Source organism: Triturus cristatus, chromosome 3_2 (genome assembly GCF_964204655.1).
Source record: "Triturus cristatus chromosome 3_2, aTriCri1.1, whole genome shotgun sequence".
NCBI lineage: Eukaryota > Metazoa > Chordata > Amphibia > Caudata > Salamandridae > Triturus > Triturus cristatus.
In genome coordinates, this window is record NC_140584.1 from 655,764,064 (window position 1) to 655,782,974 (window position 18,911).

An 18,911-nucleotide genomic window follows, 5' to 3' on the forward strand; every position below is an offset into this window, starting at 1 on the left:
GAAACTCCTAGCAGCCCACCTATCATGCCCCTCCCCTTCCAGTGCTGCCTTTTTAGAGTGCGTCCATCTGGGCTCCATGTACAAGTGACTGACGTGCTTTAGAGCTTTTCAAAGTGCCATGCAGCGCACCTAAATCAACTTTTTAAAAACATTTTTTTTCCAACAGCAGCAAAATTATGCGCTTTCACTTTAATAAGGGCATCCCTGCATATTTTATCGGCAGTTCGGCAGCTTCTAACATGTTCGCCGCTTTATCACGTGACAGAGTTGTTGCTGTTGTGTTGCCTCGTCGTAGCTCCAAGACTTCTCCCTTCATCGGAATTCTGACCAGTATGCAGTTTCCTGATACCCTTTTGGTCAAAGTGTGCACGGTAAATTATTGATGTAATTTAAGAAAAAAAGTACAGGTTTTAAATTAAAACTGCTATGCTAGGGTGCGGTACAACTACTTCAAACATGTGAAGAGTAGTGTTGCAGTGTGTTTGTACTTTGCGATTGCAGCATTTCTTTTGAAACAGGAACTGTGTGCATGTGCCCTCACAGAACCTGTGCTGCTGTCTACGTAAGAAACAGGCGTTCAAGTACACGTAAATCAAATATGCAGTAAAGTAAACATTACAAACCACAACTGGTATCCTGGTGTGGGTGTGTTTAAGTAGTTTCCCATGGGTACCCGTGATTATAAAATACATTTCTGATGCCAGGGACACTAAAGCTCATAGGAAACTATCTTTGGCTGCCCTGAGTTCGCCTCCCCTGCTTTTATTGAACCCCTCCTTTCCAGGGTTGAGCAAGTAAGCCTCCTTTTACGTCACTCATCTGGCCGTTAGGTAAGATTTACAATACTTTGGAACTTGTTTCCGCCAGAAAATGTGAGATGGAACTAGAACACAAACCCGACATTTTTTAGTTAGTACAGACTTAAAATTGCAGTGCAGCCTGCAAGACCGGTTTTGTTGTACTGTTTGGTGTGCGGCATTGATGTTCAAGGGACTCTCTTGAGCACTCGAACAGTATGCGAAAGCAAGTTTATGAAGTTTTACTGATAGAAATCAACAGTAGTTCAAGAATAGCAGCTCATTTATACGTTTCGGAAAATGATTTCCCTGTTTCTTTTCTTTTAAACTATAAATGTTACTGTGTGTTAAAGCGTTATATAAAGAGAAACTGTGGATTTTTTTTTTGCCAGTGAAAAAACTCAAGTGCTACATATATAATATCAAACTCCTTACTCAGTTGTAATATTGAGTTACATGTGTAAAGTGCGGGGGTTGCGGCTGACAGTTCTGTTTGGATTCTTCCTGTTGGAGCGGAATCAAGCGTAGTTTGCATATTGCATGTGTTTGTAGGGTGGCTTACCAGCCCCAGTAATTTCCAGTGGCTGGCATTCATTTAAGCAATCCACTAACCACTTTTTATTTTTCTACCATTTAGTTGGCATGGACCTTTTTATTTCAATTTTTTTACTTTAATGTGTGTATAAAGCAGTGTGCCATAAGCATAGCATTACTCTGCCTCAGCATGCGTGCCATGGTAACTTTCAAAAGGAGTATCTCTATATTGGGGGTTTTGTATACACAGTTCTCTTCCAAGTATTACTGGAAGGATATTGCACATGCAGAACTGTGCAGATTGCAACCTGCTTCACCACATAATATCCACCAAAGACAGTTTCTCCACTACAAACAGTAGTGGTAATAAATGGCACACGTAGGATCTACATACCAGCCAACATTTCTTGGGGCATCATCTGCGACGTAAGCGCTTTGAGCCAGTCCTGTTTTTTTGCTAAATCAAGCCATGGAACAAGACCCAATGCAGAAAGTTATGTCGGTTAATCCTTTTAGAAATATACAAATTCCATTCAGTGGCCTTGGTCAATGAGGCTCAAATACAGTGTCCAGTTATTGCTTTTACAAAAATCCATTCCTGCTTGTGTCCCACAGTAAGGGACTACAGCAATTCCCTTGTTTTGTAGCATCTGTGCCAGTCCTTCATTCAAGCTGCATTGCCTAATGAATCCAGCAGTATACCCCATTCTGTGAGTGGCCTTGTTACATGTGGTCTCAGTGATTGCCCCATGCTTGTTTGGATTATCAATTTGCTGGAGTTATTAATAATCTGCATTACATCACCATGGTGGCTGCTCTAAAGGTGCACTTTTCCCTTGTGATAATGTAGGAACACAATTAGCACTAAACGCAATTGCAGAGTGACCCATTTTTAGCGCCTGGAAATAATACATTATCCAGGTAACTGTTAGTTATTCACGGTACTGCTTTTTTCAGAAGGGTTCATACAGTTCTAGAAAGCCTTCCTTATTAGAAATATAGCTAAAGCTTACATTAAATCTTTCAAAAGAAGAAAACTCTGTAGGGTTCATTGAATTGTAGGAAACATTGTGTGACCAACCAAAGAATAGAACATTACCCAGCAATAGCATAAGAAATAAAAGTAATTCCATAAAGCAAGTAAAGGGTGCGGTGCCACAGACTGTTACTAGGTGTCCCTGTGGAGTTGCAAAGGGGTCTCTATTAGCCTCATAAGTTACTGCACCCATAATGCAATTATAAATAGAAAGATTCCAGCTGAGCATATATTTCCATTTGTTACTATTGGAAGTGACATTATTGTTAGCTTCAGTTTTAAAAGTCCAACATTGTTGTTTATTTAGCTTTGTTTGTGAAATAAAGCTAAATAAACAACAATGGTGCATTTTTAAAACTCAAGCTAACCAAAATCTCACTTCCAATAAAAACAAATGGAAACGTATGCCCAACTGCAATTTTTGTCCTTATAATTGCATTAAGGATGCAATACCTTATATGGCATAACAAACACATACGCGTTACAAATAAATTGGAAATCGTGGAGAGATAAAGGTATACTATGGGTTCATCAACTGTTTGATAAATATACCCTACTTACATTTTCAGATGCATGCTCTCTCTTTCAACTGCGTCCTTCCTTTCATCACAAATTTTCAATTTCCCTAAATGCAATATTGAGGCATGTTCTCAGTTCAAACCTTTAACCTCTCCACCTTCGCTAGCAGATTCTACATGATATAATCTCCTCCGAATATCACCAAAAGCCTCTACTATTTATTCTCACCTCTCACAACCTCCCTTCGAGAGAGATAAAACAAATACGGAGCTTTCCTGGGAATCTGATCTGGGTACACAATGGTCTATTCCATTTTGGAATAAAATTTGGATGAAAATCATCTAGAGCAGCTAATACTACACAAACTCTTTATTTCATTTACAATAGACTTCTCTTAACACCAACCGATACATAAAATGCATATTGGAACTATCGATAGTTGTTGGTCTTGTTCCCTTGCACACGCTGATTTAAAACACCTATTATTCCCATGCCCACGTGTTGTTAACTTTTGGCAACAAGTCTGGTCGCAGATTAATACCATATTTCATGCCAACGTTCCCCTCTCACCTACCAACATTTTCCTTGGTAGCCTGTCCACAGGTTGGAACACAAAGATAGCTCAAATGCAAATTATTGACTTATTACTAGCAGTGGCCTTTCAACAGATTACAAAAAACTGGAAGGATACTTCCTCCAAACTCTCATATTTCGCTTGGTGGTATGCTGTTTGTCATAATCATAGGATGGCCACAACTCTAATATTTCCTGTGTCTCTTGCCAAGAAACGTTTACAACTATGACTGCGCTAAAAAATCTTTTGCTCCCATTCCCTTTGTACAAGAAGTTGCTGAACCTCCCTCAATTCTGTTATATTTAGACTATCATTATGTATAATATTTTTCTTTTTCTTTATTGTTTTTCTTATCTCGTGCCACTTTAGTTATAAGTCCATGCCTTTTAATGCATTAAATCTTTCATTTCTTTATCCCTCACTATAACTATGACTTTTATGACCAGCATATATGCATTATTGATTTTCTGCTTGTATAATTTTTGATGATTAATTGTAAGAGGCATTGTTGTATTTCCTTACATGCTTAATAAACATTTTCTTTAACTAAAAAAAAAAGGATGCAATACCTTATGTGGCTAATAGAGGTCCCTTTATAACTCCACAGGAACACCTAGTAACAGCCTGTGGTACTACATTATTTCCTTGCTTTGTGAATTTTCTTTTATTACTATGCTACTGCTGGGATATTTTTTGAAAAAAATTAATCCAACCAACATTATCATCTGCAACGCCAATCGCTAAAACTTTCACTAATGCGTGACCTATTGCATTGCAAATGCTTGTTATTTATTGGAGCGTTGTCTCTAAAAGACAAATAAAGGAAGTTCTTTAAAGTTACTGTAAAAAGTAGGGTTAGGGAGAAGCCAATGGGAAAAATATGTTGTACACTAGACTTGAGGAATAACTGATGTCAGGCGGAATAAAACTGCCATTTCTTACAAGCTACACTAGAGAAGACCCAGCCATCTATAAATATTGTATTGGTAGTTGTCTCCATCGTTTGTTCTTCACTGACTCATAAACACTGAGGCCCAGATTTATAAAGGGCTTGCGTTGCCCTTTCAAGGTGACGCAAGTCAATGCAAGCCCCTTAGAGAGATTCACTAAGCCATGCAAAGCCACCTTGCTTGGTTCTGAATGACTTAGTACATCCAGAGTAACGCAAGGCAGCGCTAATTGCTGCCTTATGTTATTCTTTGTTGGGAAGGTGTTCCATGGATGGAAAGCAGGCGTTTCTATGCATCCACCCATGGATTTTGATGCAATCCTAAATGTACTAAGGTTTTGTAAACCTGGGATTGCGTCAATTGGTACACCCTCCCAACAGATGCGTAACAAGGAGAAATGTCAAGATTGGCGCAACGGTGCCTCCGCTGGCGCTAAGCAGCATTCAGTGCCGCAGCGCAGGCAGAGAGCAGGAATGTGTCATATCTTAGTAGACACAGTGCATTTCTGCCATCTCCCGGTCACGCAAAGCAGCGCAGCAGGTTGCCTTGCTGCATTGCATGACTTTATGATAGATCTGTGTCTGAGAATTCTGCCCCTACATGATATCACCCATGTGGGGGATACTAGAGCTCTTTAATAAGAAAACTAATAACCATATTTGGATGTCTTTGAACTTTGGAAAATTATTGTATGGCTTCGTTAAACAGTTGAACTACAGGTCTGACAGTCTCTGATTGTTCCATGCCAAACTCTGTGGATATTGGCTGGGGGCATAGCCAATAGGATGATAACCAACATATGTCTTTTTTGCTCAAGAATATGGGAACCAGTTTAAAAATCGTAATTCACATGCTTTTAAACCTGATTGGCTAAGAGGTTTGGGTGAATCGGAAAGTACCTGAAGCTGAATAAGATGCTCGGCTGCAATTATGTGGCTGTAGAATCTCTAGTAAGATATGATAATCTTGTTCACAAAAAAACAGAGGGGTCCTTTGGGGACAATGTGACCACAGTTCGACCCATGAGAGAAGAAAATTATCATTTCGGGAGAAAGAAAACTAGAGAAACAGCTGTAGATTTGAAAAGCTGTCCGTCCTATTCAAGAAAGGATGCATGCAATAGTCAAAAATGTGTTAATTAAAATACTCACTTTGAAATTCTAAAATTATAAAACAGCATTGTTAAAAAAAAGATAAAGGGTACAATAAACCGATTTCAAAATCTATATTAAAACAAAAAACCCTTCAATTGACTAAAAATATAAATTGAAAACAAATCATGGTTAAGTTTTATTATGAATGATAAAAATGTTTAACACTGACTTACGGTGAAGATGTCTTCACTGCCACTGGAAGCATAATGCACGCACAGACAAAATAAAACACAAAGATACAGATTTGGGGCTTATTTACAAGACTCTTGTGCCGCCGGTATGCCACTTTTTCCCATATTACAAGTGACGCACAAGCGGGGCAAGGGGCTTGTAAATAAGCTCTTTTGTTGTACTTGGGAGAAGGTAGTGACCAGAAGAATCCTAACTGGCCAATTTAAGAGTTCATGACTTAATAAGCCCCAAGGCTGAATGCTCAGTAATTTGTTATTGTCATTTTTGACCTTCGTACTATGTTACCCATTATATAGTTTCTATTCAGAATGTTTATGTTAATGCTAATGCTTGAAAAAGGTATTTGTTTCAAATAGGGAAATACTTATACAAAGGACAGGAAAGGAAATATTGGACAATGTGGTTGTGTTGTCTGTACAAAAAGAAAGAAAAACTAAAAAATAAGTGGTTAATAAGGTAGGATTGTTGTAAAATATGCTTTATTTCGTAAATACTTTCTGCCTGTAGAAGTGAGACATTTCATGAAATGGATGTTACTTAAATAAAGGAGACGCTTAGCAGAGTGGTGTAGGGCTGCCAAGAACTAAATTCACTGTCATGCTTGTAGACTAATTAGGTGTTGGAAGGAAATCAGACTGTGACTGGTCTCATGCAGGATACAATCCATTTTGTACAGGAATGATGTCTTTTCTGGAAAATAACCTCATATCCCTTTAAAATACAGAATTGGAAACCACTGATTTTGTGCAATAAAGCAAAAACGTGTGTATATTATATCTTTTATAATAACCTGTGGCTATTATGGTTACAAACACAAGGAGACAGTCACAGATCTAGGTTGAATTCATTATCGTTCTTTAGCTCACTTCACCACCCCAGTTCAGACACAGCTATATGCAAATCAGTCTGTTCGCCCTAAGTTGCCAGGGTATGCCTAGATGTGGGTCCCTCCCTCACTTTGCCTCTGGATTCAAGCTAGCCTGGTTGATGAGGGGTATTACCCCGGAACCGGTCCCAGGATGCTTGTTTCTGGTCTAGGAAAGACTTGGCTTGGCAATTCAGGCTGGACTGTTCCCATGAGGCACGGGGTCATGGCTGATTTGCATATAGCTGGGTCTGAACTGGGGTGGCGAAGTGAGCTAAAGACTGATTATGGATTCAACCCAGATCTGTTGCTGGGAGTGAGTGTCTGAAAAGCGCTCCGTCCATCATCTCCTTGTTTGCGTTGTTCGCCCTTGAAGTTAACCATTGCTGATGACTAGGTTTTGGCACATCAATTTTCATGTAGCTCCATCCAGCGAAAAAAGAATAAATTGGGGGACAAATAAGCATTTTAAGTGCTCCCACAGGAAACATTGTTCACTGCTACAACAAAAACTGCAAATAACTACTCCAAACTTGTCATAAATGTAGAACTTTTTTAAGATGTAGGCCTTTGTTTGGTTTTTTGTTAATCTATTAAGTAGTTTTTTCGACATTTGCATTACAAAATAATGTCAGTAGTCCTTGAGGGGTTAAATTATGGTGGCATCCCCACAGTGCACTGCAGATGGCCTTGCACTGTGGGGCTGGGCACATGTGGCTGTTTAGTGCCGTCCCTGGCTGTTGGAAATGACCATCTTCTGTGTGGTCTTCCCCCTGAGTTTTGCCTTTACTACTCTACTCTTGCTGAACCCGTTTTTATTGGCTTTCGAACTCAGAAAACTATACTTCTGCTATTCAGTGGTAAAGTACTCGTACTCTCCCTTACAAACATAGTGAAATTGGTATACACCCGATTGGTATATTTAATTTACATATATATCCCCAGTATGTTGTACTACAAACACCCAGTGCCTTTAAATGCTACTAGTGGGCTGCAGCACTGATTGTGCCACCCACTAAAGTAGCACTGTACAACATGTCTCAGGCTTGCCAATGTGCGCAGATTTAGAACTGCCATTTCAACCTGCAAAATAAACTTTTTGCTAGGCCTAACCCTTCCTTTTGAATACTTACAAGTTCTAAGGTAGGCCTCAAATATTGATAGGGCAGAGTGCATGGTATGTAAAAAGTAGGACATGTATAGTTAAAGTTTTACATGTCCTGGCAGTGATAATTTTATTTTCACTGTGGCAAGGCTGGCCTCCTATAGACAACCACTGGATCACCTCATTATATTTAGTAAGTGCTAAATTCAGTTTGGGAACAGCTAGCGACATACTTCTTCCAATCATTGTAACTGTAATACTCTTAAATGGTGAAGTCGGATTTTAAATTACTATTTTGAAAATGCCACTTTTAGAAAATTGTATTAAAGAGACAGCGGTTAATGTGGACAATGTACAGGATACTTAAATTATCAGCGCACAAAAGCAGTTACCATTGGTATAGGGATGCTGAAAAAGAAGACCAATCACACAGAATGAAACACAGGGCAATAATGTTTGTGCATATGTTATATTTGTATTGTAGTGCCACAGACAAAAAGGTACTCGGTGCCTGAAGTGAACTTAGAACCTATACCACCAGAATGGCAATTTATAACATATATTGAGGTTTCAAAATCAACTGAAATGATCATTATTCAATAAATAATTGTATCTGGACGGTTGGCCTGCAGATGGCACACAATACTGTGAATTTAAAAAATAAGGGTCTCTGATTGACCGAGAAAACGTTTTCTCCTATCAACCTTTCCAGTCTTGTGGGATCAAACAATCTGATTTGCTGGTTGCAACTAGAACCAAAATGTTGCAGTGGCATTATAGGATAAGAGGACTCCATGTTATGAACCTGTAAATCAAACATAAAAGGGGGCTGGGTAAGGACACCCGGGCATTCAGAAGAGGACCAACTGCACCCCCTGGGGGATAGTAAATAAAAAAACACATTTTTGTACCTCATGCTGGATCCTTGCAGTGATTCAACACATCATGAGTGATGTAACGTGAGGTCATATGCAGTGCATAGCGGGGGCACAAGTTATAGTTAACTCAGTGAAGTACATGTGGTAAATTTCAGTGTTTTTTTGTTTTAAAATATTAGTTTTAGTTTTATTTAAACATCTAACTATAATGTCACTTTAACCTTTGTTTGTTTTAGTGAATATATATATATGTATATATTTATATACATATATATACATATTTATATACACTTGCCATGCGGGGGCTGATTGAAGTCGATTCCTCGCCCTGCCGTGTAACACTCCACAAACGGGTGAATCCACAGGTTCCCGTTTGGTAACTGGAATCCTCCTTTTTTGTAGTAAAAGGCAACTCAGTGTTGAAGACATCACTTCGCTTGTGAGTGGTGGCGGTTCTGGGAAGTTATACAAACATACTCCACCAATTGCCACTCACTTCCTGAATATCTCACGGGCGGGTGCCGTTGTCGTGACAGTGGCAAGTCACGAATAAATAGTATTCACCAATTTCCCTCTGGAATTTTACAACGCACTACTCGGACTTCACCCGTTTGTGGAGTGTTACACGGCAGGGCGAGGAATCGACTTCAATCAGCTCCCGCATGGCAAGTGGATCAAAGCATGTTAAACTGCTTGTTTGTCTCTACTAAGGGACTCAGGACAATACAAACAAGCGGCTATACTCACTTAGAGACTGAAGAATAGTGCATGCTGACATGGCGGACATGGTAACCACCTTGTGTAATGATTTTGTCCGTCAACGCTTGCCATGACCTTCTGAACCAATGGGAAGGTGCACATTCTCAATTTAAACGGGGACATTGTGTCTCACACACGCAAAGGCATTGAGAAAGGCGTGTTTACCGAAACCGGTCTGCCTGCGAATTAATAATAAAACGAATTGAAGTACTTGAAGTCCGAGGAGTGCGTTGTAAAATTCCCGAGGAAAATTGGTGAATACTATTTATTCGTGACTTGCCATTGTCACGACAACGGCACCCGCCCGTGAGATATATATATATATAAATATATATATATATATATTCACTGAAAGAACCAATAGTTAAAGTAACATTATAGTTAGGTGAATATGTCAGAGACAACATTAAGGTTTCTAACTTTAAAAAACACAGAAATGTACCAGTTATACTTAGCTGAGCGAACTATAACTTGTGCCCCTGCCATGTATTGCTTATTACCGTACATATTACATCACCCACGACATGTTCTATAGCATCATTCATGACATCACTGATGACATCTCAAATCACATACTTGATGACATCACTGATGACATCATCCACTGACTGTGTTACTTTATTTGATAGTTTGCACAGTGATGGGTAACTACAATATTTATTTTCTACGTATTTTGTACAGCCTGTGTCCAGCTGATGGGTGTAAGTCTTTACAAACGTGCTTCTAATGCATCATCGTTTTGTAGATGTACTGATCACATTATGAATCCTTGAACTAAAGAGTAACTCTGTGCAGATGACAGTTAATGACTTGTGACCAGTATATTCCACACAGGGTTTTTGGTTCTACTGAAAAGGTTTCTAACAGAGCAAAGATTCTACATAATAGATACTAAGTATTGTAAGCCGACTTGAGTTATTGAACAAAATTGTCTCAGCATGACAACATGACAATTTTTACTTAACACAGAAGACTGTGTGCACCAGGTACTAACTTATGTACATGTGCATCCATTGCTTCAGAAGATGAGCTATCTAAAGTTTTCACCACCATATGAAGGCTACAGGTAGTATGGTCTTTGGCACCTTCGGATCTTGGCTATTTTAAGCAAATAGTGTCTTTTTTGACAAAGTGTTGCATAGAGTCTACAATGTTCTTGCTAGATACCTTTTAATACTCTGTGGTGTATTTCCCAGGAGATTTTCACTGTCTGCAAACAGTGTGGTGTAGAGTAAACTCTCTCCATAGAGTTAACACAGTTTATAGTACCCACTTCCCTACTCATATCAACTTCATGTCTCAATGTAGGTTCGGTGACTGCAAGAGGTTTGATACAGATAAAAGCTGTCTATAGTAGGGCATTCATTTTGGAACAGACGAGTATCTTCAGGAACTTGGTTTTCTCTGAACACTTGTATACAGAGTGAACACTGTGTGCAGTAGGGGTTACCCACCTATCTGTGGTTGATTATTAATGTGAACTTGGCCGCCCTTGAAGTGTATGTTATAGGGTCAATGTTATATATGACACATGCTTTTTACACCAAAAGGAGTTATATATGTGATGGCATTAATAATGCTTCATATTATTTTGAGCTATTTTGTACTTACTTTCAGGCCTCTAATGCCATAATAGTTTATAGAATAATGTGCACAAAAGAAGCTTGGATGACATCATTAGTGATGTCACCAAATATGACATTTAAGATGTCATCAGGTTGTCATAAATAATGCCATACAACATGTCATGAGTGATGTAATATGTGAGCTCATAAGCAGAGCATGGCGAGGATACAGATTATAGTTAACTGGTGAATTTCTGTGTTTTTTAAGAGTTCAAAGCGTTAATATTGTCACTAACCTATTCACTTAACTATAGCGTTACTTTAACCTTTGGCAAACCCCCCACAGGCAGCCAACCCCACGTGGCCAATCTCCCTGGAGGCAGCCAACCCCACACTGTGCACAGCCTTTCTTGGCGCACAGCGTGGGGTTTGTTGCTGGGCTGGCTTGCAGCCAGGCCCTTGATTCAACCTTCTCCACAGATAGCCACTCGCAGGCAGCCAGCCCAATTTTACGCATGTCCTTAAGTTATGCATGGCGTTAGCTGCAGGGCCTGTCTTGCAGCCAGGCCCTACTTCCAACTCCCCGCAGGCATCCAACCCCATGCTGAATACAGCCTTTGGCCTTGCGCATTGGGATATTGGCCTGCCGCCAGGCCTAGTGACCAAAACCCCAGCAGACTTCTAACCAGCCTTTGACATGTGCGGCATTGGTTTAACATAAAGGCCCCAAAGGCCCCATCCCGTGGGGCAAAGCATACATAATTATGGAAGGGGGCCTGCAGTCCCCTTTCAGACCATCCTTGTGGCCAGTTCCAATAAAAAGGGGAGGCCTTCTTCCCCAATCTTTAAAAGGCCCGGGGACCTCATCCTCAGGGTTCAAATGCAATAAAAAAGATAAGCCCCCTGGCACCAAATAAAAAAAAGGAGAGAAGGCCACACAGCCTTCCTTCTCGAGCCTTATAGGGCCCCAGGGATGCCGTCCCCAGGCCTGGGGGCCGCGCAGCCCTTTCTCCGAGCCTTCTCAGGCCTCGGTGACTCCATTTCTGAGGCTGTCTTTTTTTAAATGGAGAAGGGGGCAATGTGGCCCCCCTAAGCTTTTTTAGGCCCCAGTGAACCCATCCCTGGGGTCGAGTAAAAAATAAAGGGAGGGGGTGAGCGGCCCCCCTCTCTGAGACAAATTAGGCCCAGGGTACCTCATGAATGACACCAAAATGAAAATATGAGGGAGGGGCGGTGCAGTCTCCCTTCCCCGACCTTCTCAGGCGCTGGGGACTCTTATCACCTAGAGCCATATTTTTGTTTTAAAAGGGGCCCCCTCCCTGAGTCTTCTGAGCCTTCGCGCATCCCATCATCCAGATCTGTTCTTTTTTTTCCTTTTTTGTTTTTAAGGAGGAGGGATGCCCCCCCTCCTTAAGCCTATTTTGGCCCTGGGGTCATCATCCACCGGGGCCCGCATCATTCAATAGTGGGTGCTCCTGTGCCCACCTGGGGCACCCACCAAGCACATGTTGGAGACAGCCAGGGGAGACCCAGGGTCCTCGTAGCCCCTGCCAGCTCCCCGCTTGGTTTTGGAGATGGCATTGCTTGCGTCTGCAGAGAGCAGATGTTTATGCTGCTCCTTCAGGGCGGGAGCAATCTGTTGTTCTGTTTCCTAGCCCGCATCAGTGCGGGTCGGGAAACAGAATACAAATGTCCTCCGAGCTGGGAAGAGCATTTTAAAAGGTCCGCCCGCTGGGAGCAGACTTTGAGCTCCCTTTGGGCAGGAGAATTGCCTGATGGGAGATGGGAGAAAACACGTTTCTCCATGCTGGTGCCGGCAGGGAAACCACTGTGTCCCCGGTAAGCTTCCTGGGACACAGCATGTGAACTGGCCCTGGGGTCCCTAGGCCAATAAAGGTTCAGGGAGGGGGTACCATGTTGCCCTCCTCCCTTTTTTTAAATTTACGGCCCTGGAGGACGGGGTCCCCAGGGCCTTTTAGAGGCTCATGGAGGTGTGCTGCTTGGCCCCTTCCCCTTAAAAAATACTTTTGGCCTCAAAGGATGGGATCCCCTGTGCTGAATTGGGCTCTGGGAGGGGGTCCATGGGCTAAGAATGGCTTGGGGAGGGGATTGGCCCCTTCCTCCCCATAACAATTAAAATGGGCCCTGGGGAATGAGGTCCCCAGTGCTAAAAGCTGTTTGGCAAGGGGGGCCTCCTGGGGCTGATACCAGCTTGAGATGGGGGGCTGCATGCCCCCCCTCCCCTTAATAAAATAAGGCGGCCCGACCGTAATTTTTTAAAAATTTATTTTGCTGCATATCTCGCTGGAGTCACACGGCATTGTGGCAAAATCTATTGATTGTTTTTTTCAGTTGAGGTCCGGGGGAGGGGCGAGGGGCATCCTCTGGGTCTGCCCCAGGGGCCTAGGTGGGCAGGGTATCCCTACCCTGCCCCATTATATATATATATATATATTTTTAATTCAGGACACAGGACTAAGCCCCAAGTCCTGTAATGACTGCCAACAACATTTTACTCATGTTGCTGCCAGCCAATAAGAGTGCTCGCTCTTAAGGAAGTCTGACTCTTGTGGGTGTGAGATGGCCCAAAAAGAAAAAGCTCCCTGAACCAATCAGAACACTCTATTCTTAAACGGGCGCTCCTGCGAGACTCTTCCGGACCCAAACTTTCATATATACAATTATATTTAAACCTTAATTACTCAACAATGACTATACAGATTGTTATATCCTGCTTATGCTAATGCAATGCCATTCTACCACTAGTGGAATGTTAATATGATGATGCTGTCAGAATGTTGGGAATCTGCAGAGAGTAATGACAGTTGACTGGGCTGAGCTGCCTGCTGGCTGCTCCTGTTGGGGTCTTTATCTGATCTACTTATGGTCTCCCTCTGGTCTTGCTCTAATCTTCCTGTGATCTTGTATCATCTTCAATAAAACCTCCTTACATCATCTGAACTGAGTGGACTTGAGCACTACACAGATTTACACTCAAAAACTACAATCACAATATACGGACAAAGATCTAGCTTCCTGCCAAATTTGGTGTAATTCCGTTCAACAGTTTTTGCGGTAGAGCTTCATAAAGAAATGCATGGAAAATACATGGGGATTTTGTATTTTGGGACCCCCTTTTTTCTCAGCCCCCGCTTGTCAGATCACTCGAAAACCGGCATAGCAGCCGGGTCACATTTATGCCTGAGGGAGCCTATTTCCAAGGCTGATTTAATAAAGGGGAGGAGGGTTGTGTGGCCCCCATTCCCGAGCCTCCAGATGCTCGGGGAGCCCACTCCTGCTGCCGAATTTTGTGAAAATGGGGTGGGGACAGCGTGGCCCTCTCCCCAAGCCACCGGAGCCGAAATGTGTTTATATGGGGAGGGAGGCGGGGTGGACCCCCTTCCCCAAGCTTTGAGAGGCCCCGGGGGGCCCACCCCTGGGGCCGAAATTGCTTTTTATGGAGAGGGGTGCTGTGCGGTCCCCTCCCTGTGCTTAGAGAGGCCTTTGGGAGCCCACTACTAGGGCCAACATTAAAGAAAATGGGGAGGGGGACCATTGCAGCTCCCCTCCTTAAGCCTGAAAAGGCCCCGGGTGCCACCCTGGGGCCGATTACTTGAAGGGGGGGGTGCACAGCCCTCCTCCCTGAGCCATTAATGGTACATGGGGATGGCTCAGATGCGACTGGTTCATCTGCCCGCACCGGGTCGGGCAGGAAAACCTGTGTTTGCTCTTGGTTGGCAGGAGCAATCACCAAGTCCGCTCCCAGCAGTAAAGCAGCCAGGGCATAAGATTGCTCCCGCCTGGAGGTAGCAACATTAGGAAATGCTCCCTACGGGCAGGAGCAATTCCAGCTTCTGCTGTATGCAGGGAGCCGGCTAGGGCTGTGCCCCCTCACAAGCCCCCAGCACCCACCATTCATAGTTTGGGCTTGGGGGATGGGGTCTCTGGGGTAGAAGGTAGAATCAGTAATGTCATTTGAGTTGTCATCAGTGATGTAATAAATGATGTCATAGAACACGTCATGAGTGATGTCATATGTGAGGTCATAAGCAGTGCAAAGTGGGGGCGCATGTTATAGTTAGTGCTGCTAACAATAACTGGTGAATTTCTATTTATTTTTGTTAAAAACGTTAATGTTGTTAATGGCAAATTCACTTAACTTTAATGCTACTTTAACCTTCGTATTTTTCAGTGAATTTCCAAGATTTTTAAAAAAACAAAAACAGATCTTTTTATAACACCAAACTAGAACGTTACTTCAACCTTTGTTTTTTTCAGTGAATTTCTAGATTCTTTTTTAATGTAGAGTAATACTTAATTATCATATGTAAATGGAACCCAAAGGCGGTGCACAGCGGGGATCAGGGTGCAGGGCTTGCCAAACCCCCCTCCATACAGCCAAACCCACACTGCGCAAACATACATGCATCCATACAGCCAACCCCACACTGAGCGTGGCCGAAGGGTTGCCCATAGGGTCTGGCCTTGGGGATCCCATCCCCCGGGCCGTTGTTTTTTAATTAAAAGGGAGGGGGGGGCCCCCTCCTGAACCTCTTTAGGCCTTGGGGACCCAATCCCCCAGGACTGTGTATTTTTCGTAAAGGGATGGGGCTGGCAGTGCCCCACCCTGAGCTGTTATCAGCCCGAGGACCCCATTCATCAAGGCCACTGAGTTAAATAAAGGGGATGGGGGCTGCATGACGCCCCTTCCCAAGAAGTTGTTAGGGCCTGGGGACCCCATCCCTCAGGGCCACTCTTTTGAATTAAGAGGAAGGGGGCGTGCATGGCCATCCTCCCCAGGCAAATTTTGGCCTCGGGCCCAGTGTCATTTAATAGGGGGAAGGGTGGCACACTGCCCCCATCCTTGGGCCAATTTGGCATGCGGCACCCCATCCCCTGGGGCCTAGCATCATATATTAGGGGGAGGGGGCAAGGGGCCCCACTCCCCGGTCCAAGGCCCTCAAATGTAAAGGTGGGTGCCCTGGTGCCCAACCAGGGCACCCACTATAGTGTCCTTGAGGGATGTGGGGGGAGTCTCAATGCCCTTACAGCCCTAGACAGCTCCCCGCATACAGCACAAGCCGGCACTGCTCCTGCCTGCAGGGAGCAGCTCCTAATGCTGTTTATTTTAATCTGCAAAAGTCCGCTCCCAGCATTTATGAAGGTCCTGCCAGCTGGGAGCAGACTTGGTGTTTGCTCCCGCTTAGCAGGAGTTTGTAAATGCTCCCACCAAGCAAGAACACAAGTTTATCTGCCCAAAACTACTATATCTTGAGGGGGGGCTTTCCAGGACATAGCTTCAGAGCCGGCCCCAGGTGTTAGGCTTCCTGGGGCATATAGAGGCTCAGGGCGGATGGGCCCCTCCCCATTATACCAAATTTCTGCCCTGGGATTGGGCTCCATGGGGCTGCTTGGGGAAGGGAGTTGTGTGCCTCCCTCCCCTTCTTTAATGATTTTGGCCCCGGATATGGGCTCCCCAGGGCTCAGATAGCTCAGGGAGGGGGCTGTAATCCCCTCTACCCATACCTTATAAGCTCAGCACCGGGGATGAGCTCCCTGGGGCCTCTAATGGTTAGGGGACAGGGGCTTTGTAGGTGCCCGGGCATACAGTAAATAAATGCAGCCTGGCCACCATTTTCTTTCAATTCCCACTAGAGTACTTAATTTTTTTGCTGGTTTTGTCTTTTTGGCTCGGCTGGGTCCCTCTTGATCCCTCCCATGAGGATTATGGGGTCAGGATATCCCTACCACCATATATCCTGATTTTTGTATAACTTCAGGACAGGTTACTAAGTCCTCGAGTCCTGTAATAGGTGCCAGAATTTTTCTTATATTGCTGGCAGCCAATCAGAGTGCTTGCTCTCACTGGAGTCTGAGTCCTTCGGGAGTGAGATGGCCCAAAGGAAATAAAGCTCCTTGGGCCAATCAAAACACTCTATTTTTAAACTGGCACTCCCACAAGAGTCTCTTGTGGCCTCAACTGGCAAATTATACAATTATTGTAACCCTAAATTTCTCATAAACTACTGAATGGATTTACACCAAATCACAAAAAAGCACAATTTGTGGACCAAGACCTAGCTTCCTGCCAAATTTGGTGTCATTCCGTTCAGCAGTTTTTGCTGTGGCCCGTCTTATACAAATCTATTGAAAATGCATGTGGATTTTGCGTTTTGGGCCCACCCCTTTTTCCTCTGACCCCCTCTTGACAGAATACCCCACCACTTTCCAGGAATGAGATGAGGTGGATAAACTTTTTGGTTGGAAAGTTTTGTGAAGATTTATCAAATAGGGTCAAAGTTATTAGCAAACCAGAAAACTATCTTTCTGTGGAAAAGCAGACCTAACTATAACCACCAAGTGGTGACCGCCACTAGGTAAAATAACTAACTAGTTATGCTGCTCAACTAAAACACGCTGTTCACAGTTAAGGTGCTCGTGCTGTGACTTTCTTAAGAGGAATAAATGTTACTTTTCTTTGAGATATATGTATATATATATATTATCTACTGGCGGTCGCCAGTAGATAGTTATAGTTAGGACCGTGTTTCCATAGGAAATCTCAAAATTCTATTTTGAATAACTTTTGGCGCCGGTTGACGAAACTTCGCGAAATTTTCAAAACTAATGGGGCGCTCTGCTCAGCTCCTACCCTGAAAGTCTCGGGGGGATTCGTCAAGCAGGGGCCGAGAAAAAAGGGGGGTCCCAAAACGCGTTTTCCCCATGCATTTTCCCATAGGGCCTTTAGTCGAAGGTACAGCCCGAACGGCTGAACAGAATTACTTGAAATTTGGCAGAGAGGTAGTCCTCAGGTCAGGGATGTGCCTTTTGCATATATGGAGTCAATCTGTTCAGTAGTTCCTGAGAAAATTGCATTTAAAAGCAAATACATATCTATAGCCGCGCACCGTGCGCGCACCCTAACGTGCGTGAGCGTAATTCTGATTGGTTGTTACATGTCAGTCAACGTTCGAATCGGTCGAAATCAGGAAGTGTCGGCCGCCATTTTGTTTGTTTTCAGTGCGAGAGTGGAAAAGGAAGGTGGCGAACGTGAAAAGGGGACAGGGTAGAGAGTTCCTGACCCCCTAGCCTTTGTCAGGGGGTCCCTGAAGGACCCCGAAGGCAGAAAAAAACATTTAATTTAATTTTTTTTCAAACGCGAGGGAGCGCGCACGGTGAAAATCCATTAAAAAAAAACCCATTTAATACGTAGTTTATTGAAAAGTAAATATATAAAAAAAAATAATACATACATAACTTAGCATTTAAAAAAACGTACAAATTCACTGAAAAAACCATAGGTTTCACACACGTTATAGTTAGGAATTAGCATTTAAAAAACCTTGCAAATTCACTTAAAAAACCATAGGTTTCACACATGTTATAGTTAGGTGGATATTTCACTCGTAAAAAACCAATGAAATTCCACCGTTATAGTTAGTTCAGATAACTATAACTCGCGCGACCGCCACTCTATCACAAGGATGATGTCATCAGTGATGTCATGAGTGATGCCACTGACCATGTCATGAGTGATGTAATATGTGACGTCATGAGCAGGATTGCGGGCGTGCGAGTTATAGTTATCTGAACTAACTATAACGGTGGAATTTCATTGGTTTTTTACGACTGAAATGTCCAGCTAACTGTAACATGTGTGAAACCTATGGTTTTTTAAGTGAATTTGCAAGGTTTTTTAAATGCTAATTCCTAACTATAACGTGTGTGAAACCTATGGTTTTTTCAGTGAATATATATGTATATATATATATATATTCACTTAAAAAACCATAGGTTTCACACATGTTATAGTTAGCTGGAAATTTCACTCGTAAAAAACCAATGAAATTTCCCCGTTATTGTTACTGCAGGCAACTATAACTCACGCGACCGCAATCCTCTGCTGATGACGTCAGATATTACATCACTGTATTTAGACACTTATTTACCCATGTCTTCTTCCATTAATCTTTAGCTATACAT

The 18,911-nt window shown here is 42.9% G+C and overlaps 1 protein-coding gene and 1 long non-coding RNA gene across 17 annotated transcripts in view; one reads left to right on the forward strand and one right to left on the reverse strand.

Moving 5' to 3' along the window:
• MAP2 (microtubule associated protein 2) overlaps positions 1 to 18,911 on the reverse strand; it is a 1,132,493-nt gene that overhangs the window by 6,774 nt on the left and 1,106,808 nt on the right. The window lies entirely within an intron of this gene.
• The window catches only part of LOC146857899 (uncharacterized), a 278,408-nt gene continuing 259,631 nt past the window's right edge, over positions 135 to 18,911 (forward strand). Inside the window, exon 1 of the long non-coding RNA XR_014979966.1 lies at positions 135 to 371. This is a non-coding gene — a long non-coding RNA (uncharacterized LOC146857899). The remainder of the gene's footprint in view (positions 372 to 18,911) is intronic.